Source organism: Tamandua tetradactyla, chromosome 12 (genome assembly GCF_023851605.1).
Source record: "Tamandua tetradactyla isolate mTamTet1 chromosome 12, mTamTet1.pri, whole genome shotgun sequence".
Taxonomy (NCBI): Eukaryota; Metazoa; Chordata; class Mammalia; order Pilosa; family Myrmecophagidae; genus Tamandua; species Tamandua tetradactyla.
Window position 1 is genome coordinate 47,154,225 of NC_135338.1, and position 26,481 is coordinate 47,180,705.

The window sequence follows — 26,481 nt, forward strand, 5'->3', positions numbered from 1 at the left end:
AAATGGGATTTTAAATCTTTTCTTCTACTATCCTTGCCTTATTTTGTATAAAAAAATATATACGCTATCCACCTGAATTGTGCTGGAAAGCATTTCATCTTTTCCCTTATTCTGAAAGAACATTTATGTTTAATATATCCTATTCCTTGATCAAACTCACTTATGAATATATTTGGGGTAGATGAGACAATTATTCAAATAACTCTAATTGCTCAAACCGTTTGTGAAATTAATTTCTTCTTGAGTTATTCTTAACCAGATGTAAACTCTCAATTTTACTAGATAAATTTAACAAAATCCCCTTTTATCTTTGAAATGATGTGTTTTACCTGTTGCTACAGCCCCCTTTTGTTTGTAATATTATCTGCTTTCTCTTTTTTGAATTAGATCAAATTTTTCCAGTTTTATTTATTTCACTAGGCTTTTTAAAGATCCATCTTTTGTGGCCATTGACTCTTTTTATTTCTTAAGTGATTTTTGCTTTCATCTTTATTTTCTCCATTGCATTTCTGGTTATTCTGTTGCCTTTTCCTAGTTTTGTAAATTGGGAAGTTAGTTCATTTATTTTTCACTTTTCTTATTTTCTAATGTGAAAAGACTAAAAATCACTCACAGAACTCTACTTTTGCTACATCTCTCAAGTTTATATATATATATATATATATATATATATATATATATATATATATTACATTTTCATTCATTTCTATATTGTTTAAAGTTTCCATGGGTTTCTTCTGTGACCAATGAATTATTTATCTATGTAGTTTTTAGTGTCCAAATATATATGAGTTGTAAAATTTATCTAAGTAATCTGGGTGATACTACTTTTTAAAAATTTGTTGGGAATCTCACTATGTCAGTTTTAGGAAATGTTCAATGTGCTTCTACCAGTCAGCTCTTGTTATAATGATGAATATTCCCATTTTTTCAGTATCTTACAACAACCATAGCAACAACCAAACATTTCTTAAATCACAGTATACAGGGAGAGAACATCACCTCAAACCGTGTTCAATTCTTGTCTCAGTTGAGCCCCACGTGTCTTCTTGATCCAGAGATCATGCTGAAGGAGAATCTCCTTGTTGGGGCACGGTGTCCTCATAGTAAAGAACAGAAACACACAAGAACAGAATGCATGGGAACAAATTATTGTTTTCGCCTCATTGTGGCATGTCTGGGCTGCTCACCTTCCCTTGTAAAAAGCAAGTCAAACGTTGCCCAATCCTGACATTGGGGAAGGGACACACAATCTAATGAAGATATGACAAGGTTGGGAATAGTAATACTTTTACCGGCAAGTGATCAAATAATTGAGCACAAGAGTAAAGTCCAAAATAATGATTGAAAAGAATGGTTAGTCTTATTTTTCTTCAGAGAAGTCTTTGTGGGTTCATTGACCAAGTTTATAAAGTATGTTGTTCAAATCTCTGTACCTTCATTGATCTGTCTGCTTGATGTAACAACAGCTGAGAAAAGTTCAACAGGAAAATAAAATGTAAATACTTAATAAAATAGTCTCATGTGTATAAAACAAAAATTATTTGAACTACTGCAGAATTAAATAAATCCATTATCATAATGGGAAGATTCAAAACACTTCAAGTCACTGGCTAAAATAGAAACAAAGCATTGTTCTACTGATCTTTACTATATAAAAGTTTATTTCATAGAATTTTTGCAAGTGACTTTTTCTTGTCCTAGGAATAAATTAGAAGAATATTTAATTTCTGAACCTGTTTCTATATTGTATTGCCATTCAGATTATTTTCAATGAAGTGGTTTGAACAAAGAAGGGAAATTTTTTTTGTTTTAAAAAGATTTACATTTTTGAAGTTTAAAATAGATTAATGAGACTTAAGCTGTTGTTAATGTGACTACAGATTTTATTTTGGTGACTTTCTGTCATTTGAGACACAATTCAATACAAAGATATGGATTTTCTCTCATTGGCCAATAGTCAAATATGCACATGTGCCAAAAGTAAATATAAGGAGCTTGGTAGGGACTTAGGTTGTTGCCTAAGGTAAGGCCCAGAATTGTGACGTTCAGGTGACAAGAGTGATAAGCACAAGTGCAAATTATAAGGTGAGTGGTAAATTTATAAAAAGATACTTGATTGTATAGATTGTTTCCCACACAAATTGACCCAGTAGAGAACTTTCAGCAGTAGGAAAATCTGTTACTGCTACTAGAAGTTGAAATCTATGGAGTAAAGCACAATTTAGGAATTGTGTGTTTGTGTGTGATTCTTTGTACTGCTCCAATTGAGATAAATTATTTTGTTGCCTAATTGTAAATTTACCATGAATATCCAACGAACATTTCTCAGCCAGATTCTCCACGTAGCTTTAATTCTGATAGGGTTTTTTGAAATGTGCATTTCCAGCATTTGACAGAGGGCAAGTCACAGGCAAAGATCAGTCCTTCCCTTCCTCAATGAATTTCTGTTTCTCCACTGATTTGGCCCATGTTAGAGTGGAATGTAAATACTTCCTCTGAGAACCTCGTTCAACTGTGGTGAAGAACATGAATTTTTGTTTACAGAAAGAATTTCAGACTGTATTCTGAACACAGGATTTTCTGTATATCAGGATGAATTCTTCATACTTGATCGTATCCTGAACTAGTCAATTAGGCAAATATTAAATCAAATCTATTGTACTGTTCTTAATTCATTTTGGTTATTTCCTAGATGGTATCTTCCCTCAAAATATCTGTTGAAAATGAAATTATTCTCAGCTTCCCAATTTATTTTTTAAATTAAGATTATGTTCATTCATTCATTCATTCATTCATTTATTCAGCAAAGTTGTATTGTAAAAGCCTCCTGCATGCCAGGCACTACATCGAGCAATAGAGGCATATTTGTATTAGACAGTCACCATAACTGTTGGAGTTACTTTTTAGTATGTATTAGCTACTTTGAGGATATAGGGGGAAAAAAGTTAATTTCAAACTTGACTTCCAGATCCATCCCTTAAATGCCTAACTAGAGTCAGTTACTGAATATTGCTAACTTAGTCTTTAATTGGCTTCCAATGTCATTTTATGACATGATTCTTCATATAAAGAAACTACAGGTGGTGCCTCTCCCATTATTTCTCAAATTAATTTTAAGATGCTTATTCTATCCTTAGCCACACAACTGTTCTTATGCTCTTGCATCATCCCACGAACTTTTGACTTTCTATGAGCTCATTCTAATTTCAACAGTTAGACTTACATATTTTTTATAACTAAATGCATCCCAGAAAATGTACAGTACACAATCTCACTTTATGATCTTGGGATAATATAGGTCTGCTTTTCATGGTTGGTCGTCTTTTCAAAGCCAGACTGTTTTCCATGAAGAGAGATCCCACTTACAAAATGTGTGTTTGAATCAATTTAGCTCATCTTAGTTCGAAACTGGGATTTATCTGGGAGTTAGGTATGAATGTTAGACTATTGTCAAAAGGTAAAGTTTTTCATAAGCACTGAATCAATAGAAAATACATTTATGAAGGTTTGGATTTGTTTTCAGAAGCTGAGAAAGATGAAAGACCTGATTTTAAAGATTAAGGGTGAGTTATGGGAAGAAGGAAAGACAACGTTAGGCTATGTTTTTTTTTTTTTTTTTAAGATGAGTCATCTCTAAAACCAAAGCAAGTACAAAGCATGTGCTCAGATCAAAATGAAGAGGCGCACTTGAGATAAAAGAACGAAGTTATCGCATACCTTTTCTAATTGCATCATATGATATTTTGATTCTAGTTTTGAGATTAGAACCATGGATAATGTGAACTGCAGTGTTCCAGAGGAATATATGAATTATAGTTAGTTTCATTTAATTTGAAAGAAACTCATGTGATATGAGAGAGGATTTTTCAAAACAGAGATATCATTACTGAAGTCTTAAGAAAATCAATTAAGAAAAAATTTCCTTGCAGAAATGGGAATAATTAATAATCAAAATGCTAGCTCTGGGAGTTTTAAAAGTCTTAACATGCATAGATATGGTAATTATTATGTCTAAAGTCCTCCATTAAATCAATTAATTGTAAGCTTACTCTGCCTTTTTTTCAATGTAGTTTAAGGACATATATCTAGAAAAAAACAATAGAAACACATAATTTCTGAGATTCCTAATTACAAAAAAGGAAAGGATCTTTGAATACACAGGAATTCAGAATTTGGTTAAGATATATTAGAAAGTCAATATGATAAGGAAAGCCCTTCTAAATTCTATTTTCCTGCAATAATTTTATTGGATTAGTTGAACGTAAAAGAGGAGATTTCTCATTAGGTGAGGGAAAGCAAATAAAGCTCATTTCAAAATACATTTTCCCAGGAATCTGCCTTGACTCAGTTTTCATTTAATCAGTAGAAGCACGTATATACTTTCTAATCAATGTTCATGCAAAGTGAAACAAAGTCATACAATTTGGGGAAACAATTATCTGCCAATTTTGGGATCATTCCTAGCAAAGTCATCATACATCCCTCCACCTCCAGACTAGTGCCTCCTCCCATTTAAGAGGGATCATACTGGTTTAATGCAAAATTGATCATCAAGTGGATCATAAGTGTTGATGAATTGCTTCACAAAGCATGCAATATTCATATAAGGGAGGCAGGATTTTCCTTAGATTACAGATGGAGTGTTTGAATATACTCTGTTACTGCTAGGCTATTAATATTTTTCTCTGATTCTGTTTTCTGGAACAGGGTTCAAAAATATTTTTCCACATTATCTATGCTGTGATTAAATGTGATTCATTTAAGAGAAGGAAGGACACAGATTGGGGCTTCAGAACATCAGAAGGCAAGTTAGGAAAACAGGCAAAAAATGCAAGATTTGCAGTGCTTGACTCTGGCTCACACTGGATGGTTAAATTTAATAGGAACATTTACTTTCTCAGACCTCCGTTTTTCATGTCAGTACAAAGAGGAAAATGAGAATCACTACCCTTTCAATTTCTGAGAGTACTGTGTGGATACACTTTGTATGTTTAGCTGCTTATTTCAATTTTTTGGAATAGCACAGAAAGAAAATGTTTTTCTCTGGCCCTTGTTATCTCCAAATGAACTCCAAGCAAACTTTGAGTTGCATCTATAATCCTGACCCTCTTCTCCCAAAACTCTCATTATTTTTGTTTCCCAGAGCTGCCTTTTCATTCTCCTTGCTTCTCTGGTTCATTCTGCTCTCCCTACCCTTCCCTACGACCTTGGTTTCTATTGTATTTCATCGTAGTGTTTTCCACTTAAAAAATTCCTCTATAAAGCCCAGCAACATGATTTAAACACTCAAAAACTATAACACGAGGCCCCATATGAACTGTTTATCCTAGTCCAAAAATCAGTCGTTATTCCCCCTCCTTCATCTTTACTGCCATTTCTTCAGGAAGATGAAGCCCTGTTAATCTGGGAACTGAAATCTGGTTTGGGATTTGGCTGTTGAATTACAGCAACTATGTAATATTTCCCCAACCCTGGTTTCTTCTATGGGAGTTAAATGACATCTGTTTGGTGTCTCAGTCAATCTGCTTTGGTTGAGGTAACCATCTTCTCTGACTGTATATCAGGAAATGAAAGATGAAGCTAAAAAAGAACTATAAACTGCCAGAGTACTTAAATTCTGTGCCTACACTAATATACACAGATATACTAATGATATTGTATGCATGTAATATCATTCTTTTTGGACCAAAGGGCATCTATGTTCCCTCCTTGACCTACCCTCTAGGAAAATGTAGACCTTGTTCAAGCAGCTATCACATACCACAGGATAAGCTTGCATGAACTGTCAAACTCCCAGTTTAGAATACTCATTCTGTTTGATAGTCTTCCCTTATGAAACACATACTATTTCTAGAAAATAAGTTGTTAGTAATGGTGTGGTCTTTGAGTGCCTAGAATTTGAAAGCCCATAATTTTCAAATCATTGCATTTGAATTTTTTATCTTAATAACTACTCCAAGAGCATGCATTATTATTTTTTGGAGATCTAAACCTGAATGGCGTATGGAGATACACTTAAATTCTGCTACAAGCAATGCCATTTTCTAATTCCAAAGCACAAACAAGCACACATGCATACATAAAGTTCCAGAAAACCCATGGTGAGTATTTTGACATGCCCAAATGGTGAGCATTACTTTTACAAAACAATAAGATCTAGCTCTACTGGGATTATCTTAGAGTGGTATTAAAACTAGAAAGTTTTCAGATACAACCTATGAACAATATAAGATTTTGAAAACTCAATATAGAGCCCAATTTGACAATTTAATAATGTGCCAAGCATTACATTTCACTGGATACTGAGAATTACCCTTGTAATGCATTATTGGTTTCAAGGTTTATTTTTCTTCAAGTGAGTATTTCAGATCTCAGTTATGCAAGCAGTGGCAGCACTCTTACTGGCTGATTGGCCAGCCCCTGTTTGGTGTTAATTAGTCTTTTAAAATCAGTACTGAAACATACACATGCATAAATCACATTTGATCAAGCGTAACAATTAGTATTCCACATGTCTGGAGAAACAAAGTATGAACTGGAAAAATTGGGTAGCCAGAAGAAAAGGAACTGAATACGCTAATGCATATAAAAGTTTGTATTCATTTATTATTCAGTCACTAATTGTGGAACCCATTTTATAATGCAGTTAAGCATGATAAAATGATATTGTTTTACTCTTTTAAAAAATATTTTGCATAAGTAAGTTTACTGATATCCAAACATATTTTGATGAGCAGAATCTTGCTCTAGGCAAAATCTAATGCATAAAACCAATCTATTTTACAACAGATGTATGGTGGAGATGCCACTGCGGAGGTGAGTCAGTTGAGGCAAAAGTGTGAACACAACACTTATGATTCAGAGACTTGAAGAGTCCTCTAAAATACCTCCACTTGGGTAATCCTTAGTAACTCTGCCCAGAACGATTTTCAAACCATTACATTTGAATTTTTTATCTTAATAACTAGTCCGAGAGCATACATTATTATTTTTTTGAGATCTGAGCCTGAATGGCATATGGAGATACACTTAAATTCTGCTACAAGCAATGCCATTTTCTAATTCCAAAGCACAAGTCATTTTTTTTGTGGCACCACTTTTTTTCTATATGAGAAATTAGGTAGGTGCTTCTAAAGTAGAGGTCACTGTAAAAGAGGTTTTAGTTACAGGTGATTGTTGCACAGTCAAAGATAATTACTTTGGTGTGATGATTACAGAAATGCCTATGGATGCTTTTGGACCTTAGAAATGCTGACAATTGAGATACTACAAGCAACTGTATAAGGTAATAACGTACTCTGGATCTTTAAAGTGTGGAAAGGTGATTATTCTAACTTGAAAAATATCAAAGAATGAATAAATTATTTCCAACTTAAAATTCTCATTTTCAAGTACATGTTCTGGTCAATTTCATTGATTTTTGATCTCCCTGAACTTTTTCTGCTTGTCACTAGTGAGTCCAGTCTTTATTCATTACCTATGGACCCATATAATTTCCAGTTAAAACCATTACTTGTGGAAAGAAAAAAATCGGTATCTTGTATCATTCACACTAATATAGAAAATTCAATATATAGGAAGGGTTTTGAAACTCTAGCTTGATTTTCGTTTTTATCAGTGAGGTATTTTGGTTTAGAAAGGTAAAAGCAAAAAGCAATCTTATTTTGAGCCAGGCAATGTAAAGTCTTCATGCATGATTTAAGGACCCTGGGATCCTGTCTAGAGGAAAAAGAAAGTGAATCTTGAACTCCCAACTATTCAGCTTTTGTTCTGTGGGTGCTTAAAAATACAATGAATGTGTTTGATATTGTGAGTGAAGCCATGCCAGAATATTTAAAATTATTTGGTACATTTAAGCACAAAATTGTATTTAAGTTTCTTCTCTTGGAAAAATTAGGTTAGTAAAAATTTCTTTAGTGGATTAGAATAAGTTAAATTATTCAACACTGTGGCATATTTCTCAGGGACTGGAGCCTAGCCATGCTTAAAATTTTTTAATCCTTCTCTCCCTCTCTGCATTCACTCTCTGCCCTCCGTACCTGTAACCCCCCTCTCTGTTCCCCCCTTCCCCCTCTTGTTGTAGACCGCCCATTTCCGTAGCTCACCACAAACCCACAACCCTTCCTGTTTTTCTCCTCCCTTCTCTACCCCTAATTCTAGCTCTACACCTGCCTGAAGCTTAGCAACTGCCTCCTAGCTTGTGTGATTTGCTGTCACCTCCTGACGTGTGAGCCCGAAACTCCACCCCTTCCCCGAATGTACTTAAGCCCTGCGCTTTCCGAGCTCTGGGTCGTCCGAGCCCCGGGGTCTTCGGACCCCAGACGTCTCACTCCTCGGGTTCCCGGGTGGCCCATCCCGGTGTGTATCAATAAAAGCGTTAACCCGAATCTGGCCTCAGTGAAGACTTTTCTCGCGACCGCCGGCTGGGGAAAGCGCTGGCTCCAGCTTACCCAGGTTAATTCCCTGCGAGCTCGCCCCAAACCCACCCAGTGTACCGGTCGCGCGGCCCAGCTGAAGCTATCAGCGGCAAACACATATTAATAAAGACCCTATTGTACACCAGGCATTGTGCCAAGAGCTTGGGGTACAGAAATTGCTTTTCCAAAGTTCACAGTCTAGTGGGTAGGAATAGATACCCCCAAACAATAAAAATTGTTAATGACGGCTAAACAATATTTAAAAACTAATCATGTATCTTTTCCTACATATTTGTTCCTTTCATATGTCAAGCAAATTACTGCCTCCAGGAGCTCTGGAAGAGAATCAAGTTTGTACCTAATATCAAAGGTCTTTGGAGGGGCCCCAGGAGGTGCTGGGACCTGAAAGGTGAAGGACTGGGTAGCACATGAATGGAGATTGGGCCCTAATCTTCCCTAATGGCTCAGTGCCATGAGCATGGTGGACAAGCAGCAGCAGGGACTGGGAAAAGGGATGCTACATCACAAGGGGACTCTTCCCAATTAATTAATTAATTGATATATTGATTTAAAGTGATGTATTACCGCAGGACATTTTCATAGTATAGGCAACAGCAAAATGACTACCATTGAATTACTCATCATCCCAGCAGGATGGATGTTTGAGGTCAGAATTAAGTTGATACCAAACAAAACAAATGGAGTATATCTGTGAAATCTGAAACTGAAATGCATAGCTATACAATGTCTTTAAAACATTTTTTATTGTAAGATCTATGAAAAAGCTAAGGCTAATCAAGGAAGTATCTATGGAGGTAGGGCTTAATCTAAGAACTAGGTTCATGAAGAACACTGTCCAGACACATGCTAGATTTATGGAGAGAAATTGCACCTCTTTCCACCTATGTGGTCCTCTGTAGTCCCACATTAGTGGGGGGATGGCATTACTTGTCTGGGTCAATGTTTTGAAATTTCTATAAGGTAGAAGCCATACTCCTGTACTGGATATGCAGGGTCCTGGAACTCCCATTCACATCTTAGCTCTGATGCTCACGTTTGGCCATTCCTTGCTTGCATTCTTCATTCTTTGTGCAGAGACATTGGCAGGCACCCCAAGACCATGATGGTCTCTCTCATTTTCATGCCTTTGAATTGTAAGATTCTCTCTGCCTCAAATGCCTTGTGAAAATCCTGTTAATCCACAATTGACTAAAAGGTCCAATCTCCTTTGAAATTTGTCTTGACCTTCTCTAGGTAAGTTGAGAACTCTGCTACCCCATTGTGACAAAGACTCCATCTCTTTATGTATCCTTTACATCAGCATTGAGTTGCTTAGATACCTGTAGTCACTTATAGCTCATAAACACTGTAGGAGAAGGTACTTCATTGTATGGGTAGAATTTAACCCAGAACCTCACACCCTTTCTAAAAATGAATAAATTTAATTGAGTCTATTCTTTAAAAAGCTGGGAACAATATTGGTCACATAGAGATGAACTAGATTTTGCCTTTCTCCTTTCAAATACCTCACCTTTGCATCCTTATGAGCCTGGCCCTGATTCTGGGATGACCAGCATTTCAGCATGATCTTCAACATGGTGAAGTTGAGCTTCGTTGGTCTCTCAGTATGTTCCATGCAATATACAGACTGATTTACTCCCAATATATTCTAGAGATTGCTTAAACCAGGTACCTAGTGCAAATTGTCCATATTCCCAGTTTCTCATTCAGTGACTCCTTTGCATAGCTTGAAGTCATCAATGGTATGGATGGTTATGGAATAGTTATACCATGGAAATGGGCAAATGCTACAAATCACAGCTCTTAAGGAAAGGGGTAAGGGAGAAAGTTATATATTTTTAACATTTATCAAGCCACACCTGTTTATATCTTTTGTTTCGCACCACTCGGAAATGACTGTTATCTATAGCCTTCCATTAAACCTGAGCAACTAAGGCTTAGAGAGTTAACAAATGTGTTCAAGGTCATATAAATGACAGGACCAGGATATAACTACAGGTTATACAAATATAACTAAACCATCATGTATACCATCTCTCTTCTCTCACCTAAGCCCCTCTAATTCCCTTATTTCTACTACTCTCAGCTGTGAGTTTACAAGATACTCCTTTTTGTTAATTTGACAGAGATATGTCTGGGGTCAGGGCTGAGGCTCACGTGGCTACTAATCAGATCAGAAAGCAGAGGAACTGCTGAGTAATACTGTCTTAGTGATCCTTTGCCCATAGCCCCTGACCAGTGGAGCACCATCACTTAGTAATGGTCTGATGTACTACACCAAGCAACCCTGGAGCCATGTGTCTTAATCTCAGTATATTATCTTCCTTTCACCCTGAGGCAGAACGTCCTTCAGAGGCTGATTGGTGTCACAAAAGAGAAACAAATGGGTGGGGGTTGTTACCTCTAGACCTAGAATTTGTCTGACTATGAATCATAGTTGCCAAATAGAGCAAAATTGTAGAAGCAAAAAGTGCATGAGTGAAATCTGAGTTTCATTTATGATGTACCTTTTGAAAAAAGAGAGTACACATATTTGATTGACTGTATAGCACAATTGCTTAATCTCGGACATTGACCTGGAACAGGGCCACTTAGGATGTGCCCTGTGGCCCTCCTGGCATTCATCAGAGCAGAGTGGCAGAGGAATTTGGGTCCATGAGACCTTCAGGCTTTTAGAAGCTGCCTTTTTGCAGTCTGCTAAAGTCCACCTGTGCTTCTAAATCAAATTTTAAAGCAATGACTTAAGATAGGTGTCAGAATGCTTTGCGCTTTTAAAGATTAAGGTGTGGAGACTGAGGTAAGTGACCTTAGCATCCCCTCATGAATCACTAAAATGAGCTCAGAAAACAAAAGGGTTTCTTCTTCTAGCCCTAGTGGAAACCTCTGTCTACCCGAAGGGAATGAGGATTTTACCGTAGCTCTTCAAGGGGACAGATTTGCAAAGACAAGATAAAGGTTCCAGCTTCTAAGTGCCAGGTAATTTCCCCAAATCAAATTTGAAAAATTTGCTGAGGAGAAAGAAAGATAATCTGTGTCATTTGGAGAAGTAAAGTGAGAATCATATCACTAAAATATTAGCAAAGCTACTTTTCTCTTGGAAGATGAGTTAGATTTAGTGAGGTCCTTCTTTAGTAAGCTCCTTCTTTAATGAGCAATGAAGAGAATTCACCTGTCAGTCAGCCTCTGGGAATTGAGACCCTGGCTCTCTACTTCTCCATGGAGATGTAGAAAGTATTTCCATTTTTTTTAAATGAGAAAAAGTACAAATACTCTGTTGGAAAATCCCTTCTCATTTCTTGTCAATATTTCCTCCACTCCCATCATCCTGTGTTGACAGGACCAATTTGCAGAAAGAGGGTTTAACATTACAAACACACTTTCATCAACTTAAAAATTGAGGCGAGTCAACATTTACATCATGTTGCTGATCTTTAAAAGTACATACCCTGTTTTCTGTCCTAATAAATAGCTGTCAGTCTTGCCTCCATCAGAGCTTAGTTGAGAGGGAGTTGGCATGCTCAGTGGTCCCTCTGTTCCGGGAATGGTCTAATATTTCAGATCTCTCATGTGACAGCAGGTCGATATCTTGCTCTCACTCCTAAATATTGGTTTCCAATGACAGACCTTATAAAACCATTTAGGTCTGCTTAAGCAGAAAAAAAAATCCATAGGATGCTGGTTTTATCTTGTTTCCAGAAATGAATAATACTTATTAAGAAAAAGTAGGCGGATATTGGCTATCCATTTTGCTATGCAATTTTCAGGGCCTATTTTTATACTTAAAAAAAAAACTGGATGAACTTTCTGTAATTCTTGTGCTTAACAAGGAAAGGTAGTAATATCAAACTGGGGAAATAGCAAAGCTCTCCATCATTCAGCAGAGAGTTCATAACCACACTTGTTCATGATCCTCCTTTATTTCTCTCACATGAATGCTATTGATAGCTGGATAGATTTAATAGGGGTTGACTTGGGATACAGCTATTCCAGCGGGCACACACTGACCACAGAGGATTCTAAGGATATATTTATTTATTTTTCTCTGGTTGTTATTGCCATTATTTTTTACCTTCAAAAATCACTGGTGTGGTCCAGAAACACAGAGGAGTCAAGACCAGCCTTCTTTTCTTTTGGACCATCTGCTTCTCAGTCTGCAGAAACCAAGCCTGGGAAAGTCTGGTAAGTACACTTGAAAAAAATAATTAAGCAAAGGGACGTAAATAGAAATGATCAGAGAAAATATAGATGTCCAGAAATACTTGAAGGAATGTACATTTTACAAATATGTACTAAGAACTCTGCGCTTAAGAACAAATGAGGTTGAGATCTCTGTTCCCCAAATTCACAGAGCATTTCTGGAGACAAAATAAGAAAGTGTGACATGAAACAGATATTTTTTTCCTGTGATTCCATTCCTCCCCCAGGCCATGCAGTAAAGATGTGACTTATGAGCACAGATTCCACGGAAGTGGTCCAGCAGAGAGGCTAGGGGAGACACGATGCTGCAGATATGGATGTGACTCCCTTCAACTGTGTTTGTGTGTGCATGCATGTCTGCCCATGTGTGGCAGGGGAGGGAGGTGTCATTTGGAGAAAGACAGCCTTCTACCAGCTTGCTTTCTCCCATTTCAAAGATTCAATGATTTCCAGTTGATCTAAGAAACCACTCTAATTCAGCGACAAATCTCAATAATATATTTGCATGTGCTATTTGACTAGATGATGCTTAATTCCTAACATCTGATTATGAAGATGGAGTAAGTGCAAAGGTTTCAGTATCTTCAGATTCAAATAAGACAGAAGCTGGAGAAAGGAGGAGAGATGCTCAGTCTCTCATGTCTTCTGAAATCCATATCTGACCTAAGTACCCAAGCTGAAGTACAAATAGGAATCATTTCCACGTGGCTAATGACTCAGCTTTTGCTATAGATTTGATGTCAGCAGGTGTTTTTGAGCTTTACCTGGTTACAAATGACACCTACAATCGTTTCTCATGCATTATCGATAGCTGTACCCAAACAACCAAGATGAAAAGACAAAACCTTATAGGTAGATGTGCAGAGTTAAAAATCCTCAAATGTAAAAAGTGGGAAAATGTCTGAACCATCAATCACAAAGAATGGATTAGAAATTATGTAGATATATTGTCAATAATTAGTCTGCTGATTGAACAGTGGTTAATTTCAGCCCTTGACTTCACATTTTTTCAAGGTTAATTTCTCTTGCATAACAGGACAATGTTCCTTTTCCTGCATCATGCTGGAGAGTTGGTGAGAAATTGTTTAAAGATCTTCCTGCTGTTAATGGCTGCTTTGTTTTGCTTTGGTTTGGCACAGTGGATTATCCATTATGTGATGAGTTTTTATTGCTATGGTTTCTAAAGTATGCAAGGAAATGAGGTAAATGATTAATGGCAAAGTAACTTAAAGCAAGATGGAATTATATGAAGCCATTGAAAAATAGATGGTAAATGCAGCCTCCCAAATGGAATTTGGTCCAGCTCCAAGAGTAACAGTCTTATCAATGGTGCCACAGGATTTTACTCATGATCCCAAGTAGAAGGGCTCTAGGTATTCAATCTTAGTAACCACAGAAAACCTTGAAGCAACAGGAAGTTTCTCAGCCCAGGCAGGTGATCCATCCTGTCTCAGAGGGAAGCCCTCTTGGCTCTGGGTCTAGCATCATTTTTATACATCAACTCCTTTTTTTTTGACTTTCTAACATTGAAGTTCAGCTCACTTAAAATTTGGAGAGCTTCTTAAAGACCAGCTGGATGCACTACAATGGGGGTGGGTTTTTTCTGTTATTTCAAGCTGCAATATAAAGAGCTTGGTGGATCAATGTTGATAACAGACCCAGCAGATCAAATTCTAGTTTTTTCCTGGGTTAGCTTTACAGCATAAACAGAGGCTATTGTGTTGTGAGAATCAATTGGCTAATGTGGATGAATGATTCTAGATGAAAACAAACTCACTCAATCAACTTAATAAAAATAGCTCATAGCATGATGTCCTACATTCTTAAATACTTGAAATTTTAAAATGCCAAATAACTGCATTATTTTACCTTTAAGAACACAACTGAATATTTTCTTGTATGATACATAATAACTAACCCACATCAGCTCATGCAGAACCATAGTTTCTTCCCCAGTGCTCACTAGTCCTATTTTCAACATTATTCAATAATAAATACTATTATTATTAACTAATGCTATTAACTAATAATATTCAGTAAATAAAAACATTTGTTCAGTTCTTAACACACATACATCACTTCTTTGAATCCTCACACGAACAATATAAGCTATATGTTAATTCCCCCATTTTTATAAATGATGAAACAAATCTCAGGTCAAGTGCTTTGTTTCTGACCAGAATGGGACCTGAATCTCACGTTTTGTTTTATGATACATTGTTTTTCGGAAAGATGTGGGGGTCTCACTAAGAATACATTTCTAAAAGCCTCAATAGTTTCTTGAGCAACAAATTTCCAAAGCAGCTCAAGGAATTTTGCAAGAGTAGAGTTGCTGATTCTCTTACCTCAGCTTACCACCTAAATGATCTCTTTCAGTGGAAAAACTAAGGAGAGAACAGAATTTTTCCACCTATTCCTTCCTGTCTGCCTTCACCTCACCCCACTTCACTCAAGCTAATCCTTAGGCCTCAAAACAAACGGGATCGAGCTTTTACATTCTTTCCTAGGAGAAGTTCCTAAAGCAAGAAGGAAAAGTATCTTAAATTAGCCATGTACTATACAGGCGAGTTCATTGGAAAGAGAGATTAAGTAAAAAAAAATCTAACAAGACATAAGCAACATATGTGCCAAGCAACAAACAGACAAACAAAGAGAGAAAAAGAGGAACCACTAATGGGCTAACACCCCTTAATAAAATCAGAATGTTCTGATTATACTTGTGATAAGAAATAACATTTTCTATTATTCTTTTCTTGTTTTCATATATTTTTAAAGAAATCACTTTACAATACTTAGTATGTTCTATTTTATAAAGTTGATATATATTCTCTTCATGGTCTGAGCACTTGTCAGTTCATGGACAGTTTACCCAATACTGTTTTTTAGTCTCAGTTCACGGTGTCTTGCCTGAACTTCTCACGGGGGAAAACTCCAGCTCAGAATCAGATACCCTGCAGAGAAAGGCTAAGTACATTTTGCTGTGTGTATGCACCAAATGACTTATTTTTCAATAAAACCTTCAGTGTGACTTGGTAGTTATATGTTACTTTCTCTCTAAAGAGCCCAAGGGAGCCACAGAGCAAACTGAACCATTGAGCTTTGTGGCACTGTACAACTGGGAAGCAAAACTCAGATGTTAAGGGAAGAAGTCTTTACAAGAGGTCAGAGAGAAGAGAGGGACATCAGCAGACGGCTGTCACTCCATTTCCCTTAAAGACACATTGTCTGGCTGTGAATATGAATGCTTGACACAGAGGAAATTCTGCTCTGGCAGGAGGACCCGTACCTGTCGTAGCTCACCGCTTCCTGCACGTTTATAAAATTGTTATGGTAAGTAGTTACAGTTAAAGGGAATTACATGCATTGTGGCCAAGTTATGGTTGTCATGAGAAGCATAAGTCTGATCTTTTTGACATACTGTCAACGAGAGCATTTTGTTAGGATAGTTTTGCATACAGTTTTGATGTTAAGAAGATAAGTGATACAAAGATTTAAATAAGAACAGCTGTTCTCTAACCTACTGATGATTGATGCATTTTTCAAATAGGATGAGGTATAATCTTCTGTTAGATTCTGAAGGAAATATACACTGAGAAATTTTGTCTGAAACTCTCTCCTTTGACTAATTTAATAGATGGTCCATACTCATAGTCATTACCACAAAGATTGCTTTGATTAATTCTGAAAATTCATTACAATATAGGTGTCATAGCAGCTCAGTGTCACAAGATGGGTGGGCTTAAACAATGGGAACCTACTGGCTCACAGATGTGAGGCTAAGAGAAGTTCAAAATCAAGTTATCAGCAAGGTGATGATCGCTCCTGGGGTCTGTATATTCTGGTGCTGGCTGCCGGCAATCTTTCGGGTTTCTTTGCTTCTCTGGTCACATGGCGGATTCCTCTCCTTTCCCACTTCTGTTACTCCAAAACATCTTAATAAAACATCCAATAATCTGGATTAAGACCCAGCCTCTTTCAGCTGAACCACACCTTAACTAAAAATAACAATTTAAAAGGTCCTATTTACAATGGCTTCATACCCATAGGGACATGAATTAACATTAAGAAATTTTGTTTATTGGGTACATAAATCAACCTACCACAATAGGTTTTGAAGATTATACATACGTAGAACATAATAATCTATCAAATAAGTAAATTGTTGACCTTTGGGGTAAGTGGTTTTCTTCTTGTTTTCATAACAAATAATTTGTAACAACTGAATTTTCTTTTTGTTAAACCAGCATTGATATATTTCACAATTTTTTCTCAGCACCTACCATCAATCTTATCTAACATACATCCTCTGTATTGCAATTTTCAAGTCACCATTCTTAAATAAGCATGCACACAAGAACATATGGAAAATAATGTACAATTTAAATAGAAAGCTTTTGGTCTTCTGCTAAATTGGTTTAAACTATCAGAAAAGTAGGTGTAAGTACCCATGGTATATGTTACTGTTCATTTGTCATTCCAAAATTATCTTACAATCTTGGAATTATATATAAACATAAGATCTTAGATGTGGAAACTCAGTAAGAAATAGTTTTAAACTTTCTAAAGTACAGAAATATAAGAGTATTTGTAAGACTTAAAAGGAGTATCCTAAATTATTCTTTACCTAAATTGGTCCCTAGATCTCCTATCAGAATGAAAAACACAGCTAGGCGTTTACCTGAGATTTTATGCTATTAAGATAGATAATTAAAAGTTACTTTGGAAGAATAAACCAGAAAATATTGGTGATATAAATTTAAAGTGATAGGGACAGGAATGGAAAAGAAACTTTCCTTTGTATACCTTACTTATCTATGAATATTGAACCATGTGAATGCATCATCTAGGCATAAACTACATCTTTGAAGTTATTATTGACAACACTTACAATGCTTTTAAATTTATAAACTGTATCTTTGTAGGATGAGATTTACTGGTGCTGAAGTTATTCATTATGCTTAAACTCTTCCTTAATTTTTCCTTCTGTCTTAGTAGAAGTGTAGTAAGAATCCACCTCTGAAAAAGAAATAGCAACCTTGAGTTAGTGGAATGTGCAGACCTATTATGACCAATATGGTAGCCACAAGCTGCATGTGGTTTTTGAGCAAACTAGAAATAGACCAACCCTCATAAAACACAGATTTGAATCAGCTCAATCTCTGCTACATTGAGAGACACTGCCCCTACCACTCCTGCATTCCAGAATCAGTGTGAAATACTCTCTAGAGAAAGACACACATCCAGAACCTAGAATTCTACATTTTTAAGTAAACTATCTGTCAGGCAGTAAGAAATAACCATTCATACAAAAAGCAACAACTGATCAAAGCAATATATACATAACAGAAAATAAAAATAAAATTTCAAGAAATCCAGCTATTGGAGTTATCATAGACTTTAAACAATAACATGTGATTAATATATTCAAGAAATTACATGACAGAGAATGTGCACATGACCAGAAATGATCAGAAAATGAAAATTCTTGAATTTAAAAAGCAATAACTAATAAATATTCCAATTAAAAAGCAAAGGTTTTCAGAATAGGTGTTGTGGTTTGCAAGCTGCTGGAGTGTGATATATCAGAACTGGAATGGCTTTTTAAAAGGAAAATTTAATAAGTTACAAATTTACAGTTCTAAGGCTATAAAATTGTCCAAACTAGGGCATCCAGGAAGATACCTTAATTCAAGGAAGGCCGATGCACCTGCAACACCTCTGTCAGCTGGATAGTCACATGGCTGGTCCCTTGCTCCTGGGCTCCATTGCTTTCAGCCTCTGTGCCTGTGGACGTTCCTCATTTGCTTCTCCAGGGCTGTTGTCGAGGTAACATCTGATGGACTCCAAGCATCTCCAAATATCCATGTCTCTGTTCTCCAGGTGTTGGCATCTGTGTCAGCTCTACTCTGAAGTTTCTTTTGGCTCTGTCATTTCTGTCCTCTCTGACTCTCTCCAAAATGTCTCCTCTTTTAAAGGATTCCAGTAAATTAATCAAGACCCACCTGAAATGGGTGGAGTCACATCTCCATCTGATAGACAGGTCACACCCACAATTGGGCATATCATATATCCATGGAGATAATCTAACCAAAAGATTCCAATCTACAGTGTTGAATTAGAATTAAAAGAAATAGCTGCTCTCAGATGATTGGATCAGGATTAAGACATGGCTTTTCTGCGGAACACAATATTTTCAAACCAGCACAGAAGGTAAAAAATAAACTATATGCAACTTACAAGAGAGAGAATTTAATAAAGAGATTTGTAAGTGTTGAAAGAAAAATTTAAAAATCGTATGCCATGAAAGAAATAAAAGTTATGGCTAGATTTATATCATGTAAGGTAGAATTTGTCAAGAAACATTGTTAGAATTAAGTAGGGAAGTAAAATTTTCTAATCAACAGGAAGATATAATTGCATTTGTATATTTTGAGACCTCAAAATATACAAAGCAAAATTAACATGACTGAGAGTAGGAATAGGAAGATCTACAATCATATTGGAAGATACAAAATTAACTCATTTATTAAATGATAGAATACACAGACAATTCAGTAAAGATATTGCAGTTATAAATATTAGAATTAATTGGCTATATGACATATATATAATACTATACCCATTAACTGTGGAATCTACAATCTTTTCATGTAATAGGGGAACATGGTCAAATATTTATATTTTGTACTATAAAGCAAACTGAGTGAAAATTAAATTGAACCATATCAAAACTTGTGGAACACAGCTAAAGTTGTGCTTAAAACAACATTTATACCCTTAAATGAATACATTAAAAGGTAAAGAAGTTTGAATTCAATAATCTAAGCATTTATTTTGAGATGCTAAGAAATGGAACAAAATTTTTAAAATTAAAAAAAGGTAAAAGGAATAGTAAAGTTAATAGCAAAAATGAATGAAATAGAAAATAAACAAATTAAAGAAATGATAAATAAAGCCAACCTTTCATTCTTTTAAAATGCTAGTAAAATTGATAAATCCCTGATAAGATTTGTCAAAAGCAAAAAGAGAAGAGGGGTTGTCTTAGTTTTCTGGGGTGGCTGTAACAAAGTACAACAAAACTAGTTGGCTTAAACAGGAATTTGTTGTCTCCCTGTTCTGCAGACTGGAAGTCTGAAATCAAGGTCCCAGAAGAGCCATGCTTCCTCTTAAAGGGAAGAATCATGGAATGGAATCTCCTCTGGCTTCTGGTGGGTGGCTGGCAATCCATAGTGTTCATTGGCTTGTGGTGGTATAACTCAATCTCTACTTCCATCACATGGCCACCTCTCTTTGTCTCTGTTTCTCAACTACATCCAAATTTCTTGTCTCTCTCTTGACTAAATAATCTTCAAATACTCTATTTACAAATAAGTTTATAGTCACAGAACCAGGAGTCAGGACTTGAACATGTCTTTTGGAAGGGACATATTTTAATCCATAGCAAATATAATCAATATCAGGATTTAAAAAAAAAATACTATGTATCTCACAAAGATTAAATAATAATATTTTTAAATAATGGTTTTGCTAATGATTTTGAACATTTAGGTAAGAATTTAAATGTTGTTAATTTAAGTTGTGAAGATTTAAGTTAAGTCTTAACAATTCTGACACAAAAAAAATAAGAAATTTGAATAATCTTGTAGCTATTAGTAAAACTGTATCCCTATTAAAACATAGTTTCTACAAAAATAAATTTAGGACCTGATGGCTTGGCTGACAATTCCTACCATGTCATATAAAAGGGAGAAAACATTAAACTGAAATTCCTCCACAGTACAGACAAATGAGGGAATACTTCTCAACTGATTTTATAATGCCAAAATAGCTTCATTATCACAACCTGAAAGGATGTTGTAAGAAACAAAAGTTTACAATCTTTCAATAATCATAGATATAAAAATCATAAGGAAAAGTAAACTGACTCCACAAATAAATAGGTCATGTGGCTCTCCTGTCCATCGGTTACAGTTGTTCAATGGATCATTACTAAATATCACGTGGATCACCTGGGCTCCACATGTGTTTCTCCCTGTTACCCGTGTTTATCAGCCATCCTACCTCTTCCTAATATTCAGGGTCATTTTCCCTGAAAAGATAGAGCCATTGTTTTTGTGGGTTTTTTGTTTGTTTGTTTGTTAGTTTTGTTTTGTTTCCTGCTGCTCCCTGCAAATCAGGAACCCAAAGTGTCCAAGTGGTACCATAGCCTATAATTTAATGGTGTCCTCTGGTGAAAAAGTTCCTCTTTGTGATGAAGATGTCTGTCCATTAAATTATAGAATTACAAAGGTGGGAAGCACAAAGTTCCCCAGTGGATAAACAGGAGTTGGGTAAGTGGGATACTCCTGAATCCAACCCTTGGTTCCTAGACCAATAGCTTCTTTCTCATGGAGAACATTTCCATAAAAGGATGCTTGGTTCAGTACATATACTGCATCCTAGATGATGACACTTTATCTTTACAGAGTATTGCTTTCAAACTGGCATTTCAGCCGTTTCTCCAGATGTCCATTACAGCCATAATGACAAGCTAGTGCATATGATGTATAATACAATCAATGAATCATGCCATGATTGTGTCACTCTCACACCATCTCTACTATGAACTGTATCCTCTTGACTAATAATATATCTTATGGGATCACATGACAGTGGATCCCAAACCACTGGATATAAGGTAAGCTGAGTTGCCAAAAGTGGGAAACACAGCCTTGTATCTAGAATATATACCTGCTGCAGTGAGAACGAACCATTGTCTCTTCAAAGTATAAAAGCCCAGTGTGATCAATTTGCCAATTGGCTTCCTCAAAATTGGTGAAATACTAGTGGCTAAATTTTGTCAGCAAATTAACCATTCAGAAGCAGCAATGGCTAGACTGGTCTTGCTAAGGGGAAGTCCATGCTGTTTGAACCTCCATCGTAGCCATTTCATTCAGACACTCATTGTGCCAAATCTGGGGAAGCTGATGACAGAAGCTGGATTATATCAACGGGTTAGTGATTTTTTTCAACTTGTTTATTTTAGGGTCTCTTCCGCATTTTTTGCTCTCTGTTAGGAATCAATATATGATACAAAGATGACCACACTCTATGCCCTCTCTCATGTGTCCTTCCACACATCTAAATTTTTCAGTTATTTTTTATCCATGATATATTTTTCCAACAACTTTCCCTCTAATACCAAAGGGTCTGCCAGACTATAAGGCCATGCAGCAGAGCTGCTTGCAAAATTGCCTGGACCTGCCGTAGCTATTTCCTGTTCTGGGCTCCATGCAAATTGTCATACAGTATATGAGACAGATCACTATCATTAGGTACTGACTATTTTGCTTTCAGAACCAAAAGAGTCATTTCATATGTTTTGCTTTCTTCAGGGAGGGTGTGCAAAATATACAGATTAGCCTTTTACTTTAGAAAGGATGTCCTAGTATGTCTCTGACCACTGAGTCCCTAACTTTTGTTACCGATGTGGCAGGCCCCTGAATCTCCTTTCCAAGATCTGAGGGGTCAAAGTTTTTGGGTGCATCCATTCAGGTGTCTTAATTTCTCTTCAATGAATGCCCTCATATTGTTATAATAGAACTTTCTTGATTGGGCTTGTAACTCTTTTTTAAGTTCAGCCACTTTGATTATTAAGACTTAAATTTGGCCTTTGGCTTTTCCACTCTTCTGCTAGAGAAAATGGGAGCTTTTAGAGCATGCAACAAATGAGCCCTCTGTCTTTCACATCTGGCTTTCAGTGCCATGTTACTCTGTCAGCTTTGCATTATATTTTTTGTAGAACTCCAACTGTGCTTACGAATAATCATCCAATTCCTTATCTCTATAGCTAATGTTTTCTTCATACATCTCGATTGCTTGATATTCTATGATCATCAGCACATTTTCTTTTACCAATACACCCTCTCAGTTCACCACAGGTGAAATTTTTAACAACTGAATTATCACCTGTTATCAAGGGTGGGGTCCTCATTTTTGGTAGGATAGTCAGTGGCCCAGGCCCAAAGCAACTGCTTTCTAGGACCATCTCCAGACCACACGTCACAGACTGAGTTCTCTGAAGGAAGATGCTGAAAGAGGGTCAAGATGTTGATTAGGATTTAACACCTGAAGCAGGGTTGGGCAGAAGAAGTTCAACTCCAACACAGGCCTGACAAAGCTGGGACCAGGATCAGTCAATCGAATGGGCAACTCTAGAGCAAAACTTTATCCACCTGTTTGACTGAGTCATAAATGTCACTGTCCCAGGAAAAGAGTGATCTAAAGCAAGGCCACTCTCAGGGCTGAGGCAGACACTGAGGGAGTTAACAGCTTAATCACAGGACCCACGATGGGGTAGCAAGTTCTTCTTTGAGCAGGGAACTGAGAAGACAACTCTGTGTCCAGCACAACAGCCCCCCCCATGCACATGCACGCGCGCGCGCACACACGCACACGCACAGAAGCACGCTAAAGGAGAAAACCTCAAGAATTGACAACTTAATCCATAATGAGCCTAGAGTATCTGACTGGCTCTGAAAGCCTCTCTTTAAACACTAGTCCATCGACTTTCAAAGTTTGAGGTTTTAAATGACTGTGATTCACTACCTGTGAAACTGAGGAAAAATCAGCAAAGTGATTAGGTTGTAGGCTGGAGTCATGAATAAAGTTGTTCATGTGAATCGATGTCATCCTGCCACTGTTAACTAACATGACATTGATAGCTAACAGCCTCCAGGGCTCCTGCTCAAATGCTGCTTTAACCATAAGGACAAATGTGGGAATACTTTTCATGCCCTTTGCTAATAGGTACAGAATGAGTCCTGATTTTTATTATAATAAGCACATTCTTCTAACAGAGCAGCCTGACCAGTTATAGATTGTCATAGATTTGCTGGAGTTCTGAAATGTATATCATGGATCTGACAAAACTAAGAATTGTATGTATTGATATCTCTGAGCCTGAGAAAACAACTTTAGTCATTGGATGGAAACTGGGGTTGAATAAAAAAGAAATTTTACTCTTCGCTGGATGCAGCTAAGAGTATTAAGACTGATATAACTAAAGATTTTGTGGCTTTTTGTTCTCAAGTCTACTAAAGATAATTGCAATAAGTACAATTTCTTAAAGGTACTATATGCTAGACACTTTATCCATTTTGATTTAAAAGGTAACCCTTTGGAGTGTATGTGGCCATTGAGGCTTAGACATGATAAAGGTGTTGCCCAGAGTCCCACAAAAGGCAAACACTAAATTAGAAACCCTGTCTATTAGACTCTAAAGCTACTCTCAGCTACTCAGCCAGCCAGATAAAAGCCTTGCAATTGGTGCAGAAGCTGAACCACTTTAAGATTAAATGATATGTTCACATTCATTTAAAAATATTAATCCCTACAATGATCTTTTACTTTGGTGGGTAGCATTTAATCCATTTCTTATAGATGAGGAATATAAGGTTCATAGGTGCAAAACAACTTGCAGAAGGAAGCATAGGTTAGTCATTTGAAGATAGGAAAATTGAATCCAAATGTGTGTGTGTGTGTGTTTCTCTTCTTTCACATTTTTCAAAAAGGAAGTTACAAACAAACCATAGGAAAATATTATATGTGAGCTTTACATAAAACAGTAAGTCCATATTGCATATTGCCAAAGTATCCAGGCAATCTTTCACAAGTAATGGATTTTGTTTGAGGAAATTAAAACATGGTTCTTGGAAAGGGCATTCAGCCGAACACTGATGCCTGAATTCCGGGCACTGTTTCTCTGCCAAGGTCCACCACTGCTGAACCACTGCTGCTACAGCTTCCACTGCTATAGCAAACCTTAGTAATCGCTTGCAGAACTTCAACTACATGCCAGGCGCTCAGCTCTAGAATTGACAGACACTGGCACGTACTCCTCACGGATGTTTGTTGAATCGGGTGTTATTCTCCCCATTGTGCAGATAAGAAAAGAGAATGCTAGAGATTTTAATTATTCAAAATCAAAGAGTGCAGCTAATCATCAAGGAGTCCATGTTCTGAAATCATAGCTGTGGATTCAAATCATAGCTTGGCCACTTGGCAGCTCTGTGAAGTTGGAAAAGTTATTTAACATGTCTGATCTCAAATTTAGGTGCCCCTCTGTTCTCTTACGGTTCCCATGAAACCTCCAGCAATTTAGCCACAGCTCACAGCCTTGAGGGGTTGCCTTAGAAATTAATATCAATGCTAGCAAATTCTGGGCTCAATGAATGGAACCCAATTCCTACAAGTTCCCTATAATGAGCCATTCAATTGCTTAAGGACAGCCAGAATTAAATTTCCTGCCTAGGAGTAAGTTGTAGTTTATGGGATGGCTAAATATTCTGGGTGAAGGGGAGTAGAGTACGGCTCTGACCCACACTTCGTCATTATCTACCGAGCTCCATCTGCCTGTGTAGCTATTCTTATTTCTCCATGTGGCCAGCAATTTTTTTTCTCTCTTTAATTGACTTGAAGCTTCATTTTCTTTTAAACTGTCTCTAAAAGCCCTGAATGGGGGCCAAAAAGCCAAAGGAAAGACAAAATTCATTTCTTATCAGTGATCATTGTGTGAATTCTTTCATTTCTGCTGTAATTTAAAAATTTCAAGTGTTAAAATTTGTTCAACTTCTGATTACTAACATTATGCGCACTGAGTTTGATGTGCATTCTTTTTGATTGTGGAAATGGAATCTGATTCATTCTAATTAATGAGAAATTACCTGTATATTTTAGAAATAAGCTAAAAAAAATAGAGGAATCTTTAAAATATATATTACATTCCAAAATTCAAAAGCAACCTTCAATGCTTTTTTTTTCTTTTCTTTTCTTTTTTTTTTTTTTTTGACATACTGAAGAGGCCTTGGGCTTTCAAGTCAGAATTAGGTTTGAATCCTGCCTCTACACCTCACTGATTTCTGACTTTGGATAAGTTACTAAATATCTCTGTCTCTTCAGTGACACAAGAATAATAGTAATTATTTTAAATGGAGGCTATAAGGATTATATGGGATAAAATACATAATGTGTATCATATATAAAAGGCACAGAAGGGCCCCTGGGAATCATTGGTTCTCTTCCTTAGACAACTGAATCTTATTACTGGCTGTTCATTTGTTAGTGAACAAGAACTGAAGGGTGATATTTATGTTGGAGAGGATAATACTCTTTGGTGACCTTGAGTAAAAAGGGGAGTTGTGCTTCCCTTCCATTTAGAATTGCCATGCCAGGAATAACTAGACAGATCCTTTTGAAATAGGAACATTCCTACCTGAGCCACTGCCCAGAAATTATGGCACCACTTCTGGGAAATTTTGAAAGCACTTTGAACTTACTTTCTAAATTTGCTTTACATTTTGTACTTTTGGGCCCCTCTGCATATCCATGGCTTGGCTGGAGCCAGTGCTGGCTATGTCAGCACATTTTCAACTTGCTCAAGGATAGGGGCTTGAAAATGTTGTGAGACTCTGTATTTGTGAGATTTCCAAATTTATCCCAAGACCTACAGATCACAGATAAATGCATAGTTCAGACCAAAAAAAGAGAGATTCAACTGGTTCTAAGGTACATCAGTTGACAGGCTTAGTTCAGATTGAATTAGGGACAGTTTAGGAGTGTGACTTCTTATTTCACTTCTGGTAGGAGAAAAAGAAAGTCATTGTTTTACAGAATTGGCTTTCAAAATTATCACTAGTGGAAAGTTCCTGGAAACTGAAATAGAATGTTGCCTGGCTGCACTTAGAAAGATTTGGACTCAAGTTTTAGACTGCTCCCAACTAAGTATGTGTTCTCCTGGACTAACCATAAATTTGCCTGTTTTCATGCCTTTCATACATGGAGTGCTGCCAAATATATAAAGACA

At 36.5% G+C, this 26,481-nt stretch overlaps 2 long non-coding RNA genes across 6 annotated transcripts in view; both read left to right on the top strand.

Moving 5' to 3' along the window:
- LOC143651498 (uncharacterized) overlaps positions 1-8,803 on the top strand; it is a 28,393-nt gene extending 19,590 nt beyond the window's left edge. The window contains exons 4-6 of one of the 4 annotated variants that reach the window (XR_013159987.1): positions 3,527-3,566; positions 7,221-7,288; positions 8,164-8,415. This is a non-coding gene — a long non-coding RNA (uncharacterized LOC143651498). Of the gene's footprint in view, positions 1-3,526; positions 3,567-7,220; positions 7,289-8,163; positions 8,416-8,733 lie in introns of those variants that run through there. The other 3 variants (XR_013159989.1, XR_013159988.1, XR_013159990.1) reach the window with 3 other exon arrangements.
- A 723-nt stretch (positions 8,804-9,526) lies between these two features.
- Positions 9,527-16,224, top strand: LOC143652086 (uncharacterized). 2 transcript variants are annotated; one of them, XR_013160405.1, is made up of 4 exons: positions 9,527-10,045; positions 11,310-11,417; positions 12,537-12,620; positions 15,699-16,224. It is a non-coding gene; the product is annotated as an uncharacterized LOC143652086 (long non-coding RNA). The 2 variants fall into 2 exon arrangements; XR_013160404.1 differs by having other exon boundaries at positions 9,530-9,674.
- Positions 16,225-26,481: the final 10,257 nt, after the last annotated feature.